The sequence below is a fragment of the Phaseolus vulgaris genome, chromosome 9 (assembly GCF_051622355.1).
Source record: "Phaseolus vulgaris cultivar YP4 chromosome 9, ASM5162235v1, whole genome shotgun sequence".
NCBI lineage: Eukaryota > Viridiplantae > Streptophyta > Magnoliopsida > Fabales > Fabaceae > Phaseolus > Phaseolus vulgaris.
This window is the reverse complement of record NC_143506.1, coordinates 26,473,556-26,484,649: the sequence shown is the minus strand read 5'-3', so window position 1 is coordinate 26,484,649 and position 11,094 is coordinate 26,473,556. Positions and strand designations below refer to the sequence as shown.

The 11,094-nt window shown below is 28.1% G+C and overlaps 1 non-coding gene across 1 annotated transcript; it reads left to right on the top strand.

The window, feature by feature from the left end:
• Window positions 1–5,874: 5,874 nt before the first annotated feature.
• Window positions 5,875–9,774, top strand: LOC137822318 (uncharacterized protein At4g14342; the record flags this gene model as incomplete). The annotated part of the gene is made up of 3 exons (XR_016515765.1): window positions 5,875–5,954; window positions 6,063–6,186; window positions 9,543–9,774. It is a non-coding gene; the product is annotated as an uncharacterized protein At4g14342 (transcript).
• Window positions 9,775–11,094: the final 1,320 nt, after the last annotated feature.

The following is an 11,094-nucleotide window of genomic DNA, read 5'->3' as shown; positions in this document are numbered from 1 at the left end:
TTTCTAGTTCTCTATTATAATTACAAAATTTTAATTATAAATTTAGGTGGCTAATTCCTTTTCTAAAAAAATTATAACTGTACTTTTTAAAAGAAATTATTATGTGTTGTAAAGTTATAGGGTAAATTTCTTATCTAGTACCATTTACATTTTTATTTCTCCATCTAACACTCTTTTGTTTTTATTTTTCTATCTAACACTCTTTTGTTTTTATTTCCTTTTCTAACACTCTTTTATTTTTTATTTTCCTATCTAGTACCATTTCAAAATAAATAAATAAAATAATAAATTTTGTTTTTTGATAATTTTAATTTTGAATGCATTAAAAAAATATTTTTAATGTTTAAAATAGTTATAAGTATAATTAATAAATAAAGAAATAAGTTTTTAAAAAATAAAAATAAAAAAGTAATAAATTTAAAAATTTAGTTTAAAAATTATTTTTTTTAAGAATGAAGAAAATAAAAAACTAAACTCTACAACAACATAAAAGTTGAATCTATAAACATAAATTAATATTTATTTTTATTATTATCGATATGTAATCATGTTAATTTCAAGTAAAAGATACAGGACATAATTATAAAAAAAAACAAATTGAATAAGGACTCATATGAACATAAGAAAACAACATGATCGAACAAAAAAATGTTCATATTGTCAAACACCAGGACAGACATAAAGAACCTGTCCCAATATTATTGGATTGTGCATTTCTCGTCATTAATTATGTTTCATTTCGCACAAACTATTTAATGTACCATTGAAGAAAATATTAAATGAGTGATCATCTTTCATTTATTTTCCTTTTTATGATCAACATATACTTATTTAGTATTGTCTTATATCTCTTATATTTATCTTATTTGAATTTTTTTTATATATTTTATTTTTATCTTAAATTGTTTTGCCTTTATTTTATATCTTTTATGTTTTTAGTTATTATTTTTTTTTTCTGTCATTCTTTACTTATTTCTGTTTTTTGTTTTTATTTTATTGTTGCTGTTTTTATTTTCTAGACTTATTTTTTGTTTTCTTCTTATTTTTAAGCATTAAGTATAACATTTGCATTAATTTTTTTTTAAGATTTTGCGGGTATACACTTCAATATTATTTGTGTGTCCACTATTAATTAATACTAATTGACTTTGGTTTTTTTATAATTATGTCCTGTATTTTTTTACTTGAAATTAACATGATTAAATCATCAATAATAATAAAAATAAATACTAATTTATGTTTATAGATTCAACTTTTATGTTGCTGTAGGGTTTAATTTTTTATTTTCTTCATTCTTAAAAAAAATAATTTTAAATTAAACATTTTAAATTTTATTTTATTTTTTTTGTAAAAACTCATTTTTTTATTCACTAATTATATTTCTAACTATTTTAAAAATTAAAAATATTTATTTTTTAATGCATTCAAAATTAAAATCATCAAAAAAATAATAATTTATTATTTTTTTTATTTGTTTTTGAAATGGTGTTAGATAAGGAAATAAAAAATAAAAGGGTGTAGATAGGGAAATAAAAACAAAAAGAGTGTTAGATATGGAAATAAAAACAAAAGGGTGCTAGATAGGGAAATAAAAGTGTAAATGGTGCTAGATAGGGAATTTACCCAAAGTTATAACTTGTTATATTTTCAAAATAAAAATAGAATAATAAATTAATAAAACACTTTATTCAAATACATGCTTTAATCCCTTAAAGTCGTAACTTTGAATTCCGTATAAAAAGTCTCACTGAGAATTGGAACATATATATATGACTGGATTCCTTTGAAATGCACAGGTGATCAAAATATCGTACTATAAATCATTTTTGCCAAAGGAAAATTTATACAAATTTCTTTATATCATGAATATAGTGTTTTCAAATAAATTGTGATATATATAAATATATTTTTTTTATCATTATTGTATTACTTTTTTATATTATGTTCATTGAAGGATAAACTTATCTCCTTTGTCAATATTTTATTGCAAATAAGTTCTTAAAAGAGTTACTGTGAAAGTTACATTAGACTTTAAAAATAAATCCATATCATATTAAAAAAGTTAGACTCAACTCTTTCAAAGTGTATAACTTAATATATTTCTACTTGTATTCATGTCTTCTTAGATAATACTGACTTTATTTGTTTTACAGATTATATTTAGTTTTACGTAAACCTTTTCTCATTGATTTATTAATCAGTTTGTGTATTTAAGAATATATATATATATATATATATATATATATATATATGATCTCCCAAAATATCAGTTCAAATATTAGAAAACTCATAAATTTCACCCTTGAACATAAAAAAAATAGCAACTTGAAGAATAAATTGATACATTTTAATATTAATTATATAGTTTTATTGTTTGAGATTACTTAAGAGAGAAAATAATACTTTAAGACTAAATTTGCTACTAGAAAAATACTTATTATTATTTGCATATTTTTTTTATGAAAGTTTTTTTGGCTAAAAATTCAAACAAATATAATATTGATGAATTAGTTCATTTGTTTAGATTTAGTTTGTTTTTCAAGTGGAGAGTGATGGAAGATTATATTCTTGACCAAAGGACTCAATATTAGGACTATGACTAGAAGGATACAAGAGGAATGGACCTCAACTAACTTTAGTAGGCCCAAACTCCTATCATCATGGGTCAATCTTTAGTTTGTGAGATATTGTTCAAAATAGATTAGGATATTTTGAACCTTGTATTGGGCTAAGTAGTTAGGACATTTGAGCCAAATAGTGTAGAGTTTTGAGCTTGTATTTGAGTCCTTGGTAGACTAGGGTTAGAATAACCTATTTAGGGTTTCAATTGAGCTCCCTAAGGTCCAAGAGAAATCATAGGTCGGTTTTAGGGGAAAGAGAGGTGCACGCTTCTCACATTTAGAGCACATGTGGAAAGAAAAGTGTCACTTGATTCACTCCATCTGTCACTCTCTTAGGAAATTTGAATTCGAAATTTCCTCTCTTTTCTTATTCAAAGGATCGGCCATCATAGCTATAAATAAGACCCTCCACCTCTTCCATTTTTACTTTTGATTAAGTAATGAATTGTTGCTCGAGCTAGAACTCTACTTGATTTTGAGCTTAGCCCCTCTTTCCTAGAAGAGTTGACCTCACCTCTTGACGGAGGTCCATCTAAGCCACCAACAAATCTAGGCTAAGAGGAAAGCATATGAAGCAGAAAACATTTTTGTATGAAATTCTTTTTCTTAAACCTTGTAAATACTTGTATAAATAGTATAGGTTTTTTCAACTTTGTATTATAAGCTGAGTAGAATGGGTTTCATTTGAACTTCAAAAGAAGAGATAGGTCATAAACACTAAACCTAAGAGAGAGTGGTAATGAGACCCTAACATGTCATGCAAGTTAGGGTTAGTAGACAATTATTGTCTATAGGGTTTCAAAACCCTAACCCTAACCCCACCTTGCATAACATGCCAACTTTCCCCATTTCTTTATAATAAATATGACCCTCCTCTCATGTAAAATTTAGACTTTAATTAAGTAAAGAATTTATGCTAAATTAGTTTCAGAAATCCTTTCTTAGTCTCTCTTATCCTTTGCTCTCATTCTCTTAGCTAAGAAAGCCTAAAGCTCTTGCTAGAAGGTTGGTCTAACCTCCTTGATAACACTTATTCTCTTTCCAATTGCTTATGAAATCTTCATGCATTTGATCTTAACTTCTTCTGTTGCCATTAAAATTTATCTCCACTTCAATTCAACTAAAGAAACAAGCTAGGAGCCAAGCATAACTCCTAGCTCCTTCTTCTTATTTTTCAAATTCAGAGTTGTTTATGCCATTTCTTATTTTTTTTGAAGTCACTTCACTGATTTAATTGTCTGAATTGTTTTTAAATTCAGTCAAATTTCTTTGTTCTACTTGAATCTTCCATGTGTGCCTTTTAGGAATTCTATTTGTTAATTCTTGTGTGCTTTGTTTTGAATGAGTTTTCTTGCATTTTTAATCGGTTCATTTCATTTGTAATTGAGTCATTTTGATTTTATGATCATTACATGTTGTCTAGAGTCATGTGTAGCTCTTAAGTGTTATCACATCTTATTATTTCGCTATTTGAATTTGTTTTCATTTGCAAGTTGAATCTGAGTTCACATAGTGCTTTTGTGCTTTTGATTTTCAATTTTGAGTTCATACTTATTATTAGTTCATTCACAAGTCCATTAATATTAAATTTCCATTGTGTTTTTCTTAAAGTTGTAATATATTGCTCTGATTCAATTAGGTTTTAATTTGACATTTACTTAATATAATTCTTTCTTATTTCAATTCAAGTCAAGTGGTTGATATATTATTTGTAGTCGTATATTCAATTTGCTAAAGTCGATTCATATATGAATTGAAAAAGTAATGACTCCTCTCTTAAAAATAAAAGGACATAAACAAAAAGAAAAGCAAAAATAAAGAGTTAATCTTTGAGCATTGAACATAAAAATAATTTAGTAAACACATTCTTACACAACTACTAAAGGAAACTAAAATCGAATGCATTTTCCAAAATGAACCTTCAAACTTAGTGCTCTAAAAGTGCTTGAGATGGTAATTTTTGTGTGCAAATTCTAATTCTCCATTACGTAGTACCTTAACATCACCTTAAATCCCACATTATAATTAAATAATAATAGATATTTTTAATTTTAATTTATAAAAAATATAAAAATTAAACCGTCAGATTTATTATTTAGACAAATCCTGATTGAATTTTTTTAATAAATCATTTTGAATAAATATTTATTCCTTTTTATTTTTTTCTTAAATTTTTTTATAATTTATTTCTTTTATTATATCTTTCGTTTTTACTATATCATAAATTAACTAGAAGAACATTAAGGGTTTGTTTGCATTCGAGTGTTCACTCAAATTGAAAAACAAATAAAATATATGTTTGTATTTGTGTAATTGTGAGGAAAGAAAATCGATTGATTGCGGAAGAAGAGAAAAAACAAAACAATAGTTGGTGTGCATTGAAGAAAAACTAAAAAAAAATAAAAAATTAAATAACATTATTAAAAAGTCAAAATTACCTTAACTTTATATATATAAAATAATATTTTATATATATATTACAACAATAACAATAAATTATAAACAATAATAAAAAATATAAAAATAAATTACATGTTTAATAATAATTAAAATAAATTTATTAAATAATAATATCAATAATAATAAAAATATATTTTTAATTTGATTTGATGAAAAAAAAAATTAAATGTATTTATAATAAAATAAATATTTACTAAAAATAAATATTTTTTACATCAAATATTTTAATTAACTTAAATCTATTAAAAAAAATCATATTTTATTATTTAAATATTTTTAAAGATAAGGATAAATTTGTAAAATTACATTTTACACATTTTAAAAATATAAAAAAAAATTTCACAACCATCATATCACTCACAAAGTTCAATAAACTTTTTTCATAAATCTACTCTAACATACATTAATCCAAACAACCGACTTTCTTTACACTTTTGTCTCAAATCACTTCAAATTCACTCCCTCAAAACTTTTCCCTAATTTTGAACCTAAATCTTAAGCCCTGTCCTAACCTAAATCCTAAACCCTATACTACATATTTCTAAATTTGAACAGTGAACCAGATTCCTCTCTTCCAACTTATATCTATAGCTAAGCATTGGGTTTGGGATAGCACTTTCATAGCAACTCAATTCAACTCGCCAATTACACACCATGCAGGAATACCCTATTTTTTCCCCAATTTTTCTTCAAGGCTGCAGCACAATTTTTCGTTTTACTCTTCAATTTTCCCATCCCTGACCTCGGTGAATTTGAGTTAATTAGGGTTTTGAAATTTGAATACCGAAATTAATCTGTGCGTTTCATCAACTCTCAGCTCGAACATCTCCAAGCCAAATATGTTGGAACTGGTCATGCCGATTTGAACAGATTGTCAGTCTCGCTCTCACCCTTTTCCCCAAAATTCATTCTCAAATTTTGTTTTTTTTTTCATTTTTTTAAATTAATCGTTTGTTTTTTCTTGGTTACATGTGTGTACAGTGAGTGGGCAGTGAACATTCAACGTGATAGCTATGCATCATATATTGGTCACTATCCTTTACTGGCATACTTTGGTATTGCTGAAAATGAATCTATTGGAAGGGAACGCTATAGCTTTATGCAGGTTATCTTTCTTTCTGTCTAGGCATACGTTGTTATCTTTTTTTTTTCCTTCATCTTAGTTTCATTTTTTCTATCTAGGTCTTTATCTATATCCGCTAGTTTGTTTTGCTGTCATCTTAGGAAAAGATAAATGCTAGCAATACACTTTTTTTCAGTGTTCTATTGTATTGGGAGAGTTCATGAACGAGGAGTGGGAAATGTTACTAGTGTAACTGAATTGAGTCTCACGTTAATTTTGCCCAATAGCGAAGACAAGAGTGCGGCTAACCTTTCTTTGTAGTGAAATATATTTCCACCCAACAGGTTGTCTATGGGCTTTTGAGACAAAGGTGAAAAGAAAATCACTGCTTACTTGAAATTCTTTTCTGATGAAGTTGTTGACTGCTGTATGTTTGCTTATTGAGGAAGTGAACTTTGTAACCTTGTTGCGTCCCTTTATTATTGTTATTTTGAATGTCTGTATTCCTGTTATTTTAGGAGCAGTTGTCCTTTTTTATTCTATTTCTTCCATTCTTATATATGAATATAAACTAGGTACATAGTTCTATGCATTGTAGATACATGTCGCTAGCTTATTAGTTTATTGTTTTTCTTTTCGGAGTGTTGTTTCTGATAATTTAAATAGGATACAAGTTATCAAATTAGGAAATTTATAAACTACTGGTTTCATTGTCATGTCCTGTAGTCAATTCAAGGGTCACTGGTTTCTATATGACAATTGCATAATCAGACTGGTTGCCTAATATCCTAATTATGGGATTTTTATCTGTCTATTCAACAAAATATCCCATTTGGTCTTACCATGTTCTGATTATTTGCAATCAGCAACTTGCTTATCTGCTAAGTACTAGTGATAATTATCTACAACTCTTTTTGTATTGCCCCTTATGTTTTGGAGGGAGTTATTTTGGCCTCTGGGGTGGGAGTTATCAATGATATGGAAGGGAATGCATTGGGAGGGATGAGCAGTTTCGTGTTTAAGAGCTATGAAGCATGCAGACACCCCAACACAACCAATGTCCAAAACATAGAACACCGGGTCTTTGCATATGCATAAATAGGTCATGCAATTTCTTTATTAAGAGCCATCATTAGATTACAGTATAATCACTCTATCTCTTCATATAAAATCTAAAATAAGATGAATTATATTTTAAGAAATATATGCTCATCTTCTCAAAAGCAACTTACTTTGGGGCCATTTGGTTTAAGAAAACAATGAGAACATTTTATTGTTTCTTGTTTTCATCTTTTCCTTTATAAATTTCTGAAAACAAAAGCAAAATGAAAAAAATAGAACTCTTTCTTAAACTAAATGAGCTCTAAGGTCTACACTACACTCTATTTTCTATGTTAATAAACCTCAAAAAAGAAAAGTACGAGCAGACATTATCCTTTAATATATTATATTATTTTTAAATCTGACCTTTCTAATATTAAAAAGATCAATAATATTTTTTCTATCATTAGTGTCCTTGAAGTGCCTGTGCATATATGAAAGCGTCGTCTGAATTTTCCAAGCCAACAAAATATAATTTATTAATTGGACACTGATTGAGGAGCGTCTGCCACATGTAGTATGTTGGGTTTAGGGACGTCTCTGATGCCTTTTACACTTCAAACAAGATTATTTGCCATGCCTCATAATTTGGGATTATTAGAAGGAAGAAATGGATGCAGAGGCTAATCTCTATGCTTGTCTTATCTTATAAAAAAAAACCGTTTTAACTGGCCAATGGCTGAGCACGGGGAAGAGGCTCAGAAAATCAGGTATTCACTTTGTCTAATTGTTGATATTGGCTCAGAAATCAAATCAATAGGTGTTTATCATCTACTCTATGGATCATCTTGTGGTAAGCATCTAGTGCACCTTTATTGTACATACTATCTAACACTGACCAGAAGCTCTTATTACTAGTTAGTTAGTTTGTTTGTTTGTTAGTGCAGGAAATGTGTGCCTCGAGTCACTAGATTTGTTGGAGTGATTCATAGCGTAATTCCTGAAGTTTGTTACAACTGTTTTATAGTATATATATAGATAGACATCTCATGTAAAGCACGATGATAGAAAAAGAAGTTATCCATTCATTGTATGTGAGAATGATTGTAATCTTTGAAGCTTTCTCTATAACTCTTCGATAGATAAAAACTTGTTTCATAGTAATTATTTGTGGATGTAGAGTAGAGTTCATTGATACTCTAATTGAACCATGTTAAATTGTTTCATGTGTGCTTTGTTTCTTCTTCAAGCTTCTGATTTTGGTGTATGGTGTTCTGAGCATTCTTGTGTTTATTTTTTTAAAAAATTTGTTCCAATGAGCTTCTGCTTAATTTCACAACACTAGTGTAAGACTGTGTGTAACAAATTTTGCATTCCTTTGTAACCGTGAGAACCAGGCTATAAGCTTAGACAGAATACACCTGCAAAAGGATTTGCCTCAGTTTTTTTTTCACGTAAACCTCAGAAAGTGTAGGGAGAAGGATGCTGAAGTGGCAGAAAAATGGAAATGGTTTCTATTATAGAGAAAGAGAACACGGAGAATGTCCTTTTTTTATAACCGAGAATACTCAGTTTACAATTGTCGTTCTCAATCTACTATAATTTTGTACACTCTTGTCTTATTAACTTCCTAACTAATAAACTCTCTGGATCCCCCACCATATTACGTTTAGGAGGTATGGGTCTCAGGCCCAATATGGGTTGTAGATCTAACACGATGGATCATACTGTTATATCATAAGAAAATCCAATAGTATCTTGATTTTATCCTAGAATATCTAGAACATCTTATCACATCAGTTCTTAGATAGTTTTATCTTCTTAGAGGGGTTTATTTTGTCTTTAGGAAGCTGTGTTCTTTAGGATCAAAAGAGTCTATTGTTTGTATAATTGTATAAATGACGTTCAATGCTTGTGTATCATTAAAACTGTCTAACATCATAGTATGAATAAGGTATTATTTCAAATCTTCCTTTGCTCAATAAAGCATCATAATTTCAACACGTATTCATAAAAATGATCACCCTATACCACAATTATATAGCATGAGCAATGTGAAGCTTCTTAATTGGTTGGAGATATGGGATAGGAAAAACATTGTGGGACAGAGCTTTGTGATATCTCTCAACCTGCAACATGTTTGTTCATCCTAATCCTATCAAGAGGGAGGGTGGGATCTTGGAATTCTGAAAGGAATTAGCAACAAGTATAATTTACAATTATCTAAAGAGTAGTTATAGCACGACCCTTCTCTGAGTTTTTTTTTTCCTGTCTTGTTAACCTTCTCTTTATTATCGTTGTTTACAATTCTTCAGTCATCAGATATCCTTATATGACAAATTCTATCATTTGTGCAGAAAATGCTCCTGCCTTGCGGTTTACCTCCCGAAAGAGAAGAGGATTAATCACACAGTACAGTTTATATAGCCTTTGACAGTTTATTGTGCTGTGTTATCTGATTGAGGAAACAGATGGTCGTGACCTTGATTACATATCGTAGCATCATCTTTCTTTAGTTTGTGGATGTTAAGTAGTTGTTATGGAGCTTGGAAAATTTTCAAGATATGTCAAGTTTAGTTTATTCTTAAATTTTAATGTTGTCTGTGTTTCTTTTAAATTGAATCAAGCTTGTGTTCGCATTCCAATAAAATGTGATTCTCCCTTGAGTGACTTTTATAACATGCCACAATTTTTCTGTTGCATTTGGGGTTTGAACTCAAGGAACAGGGTACACTATTTGCTAAGTATATGACCGATTGTTCGCATGATTGGCTACCATGACCATGTTTAATTGTTTGTTAATATCTGAGTTTGATCAGAATTTGTGCCAGGATGGATCATATATTTTAATTTAACCACTCAGCGACGGATTTTTAGTAATTATTCCCTTATGAAATTTTAATAATACAAACCCAAATTTGTGTAGAATTTGAGTATGCATTGCCTGATTCTTTTTTAATATAATTGGATTTTTTTATTTATATTTTGACCTTAGTAAGTAAATGACTTCTTTTACTTACCATGATATATGGTTTTTGTTAAATACTATTCATATTCTATATTTATTTATTAGATTCATTTTGATATTTCATCTTTTGAATTTGGCTTTTCGAAATAATAATTATTATTTTATTTTGGAACATGATCGTGAACACTTTTTGCAAGATTGAAACATTTGGCTTTACATTTATTTACATGATAATTATAAAAATCAATCTATGTTTGAACAAAAAAGTAGTCCAAAAGTAGTTATAAACATTATGAAAAGTGATTCTTACACACGCAAAATGAAAAGTTTAATTTTCGATTCTTTTACCAGTTAGTGGAATAGTTTTAACGAAAATTTTATCATGTTATTTTTGGTTCAAACATAAATTGGTTTAATGATTTTTATGTAAATGAATTTATTATGATAAATTTCACATCTTGGATAAGTTAAAAAATAATATAAAATTTCATCTCAAAATCGAAAATATCATTATTTCGGAGATTAATTAATTTTAAAAGATAAATGGCTAAAATAAATTTTGTAGCTGAAAGTATAATTTATTATTGTTTTTATCTAAATCGATTTATTTCACAAGTACACTAGTAATATCGCATCCTTTTATCTAGATTAACTTCACAAATAATGGAGATAATGGTGGAGCATGTCCTTTTAAAATACTTAGTTCAAATGGATATATTATCTTTTGGCAAGTGATCTATGGTTAGGGAAAGATGGGGGATTCTTCCTGCACCTCTATCATTTCTTATTGCACCTTTCCTTATTTTAGGTGAAAAAATTAGTTTACCCTTAATGAAATAGAAAATGACACCTAAATCCTTGTACCCATAAGCTTCTTCGTTAAATGAGACCTTTCCTGAACCCCTTTGTGCTTTGTGGGAGAGCCTATGCATTTTACTGAC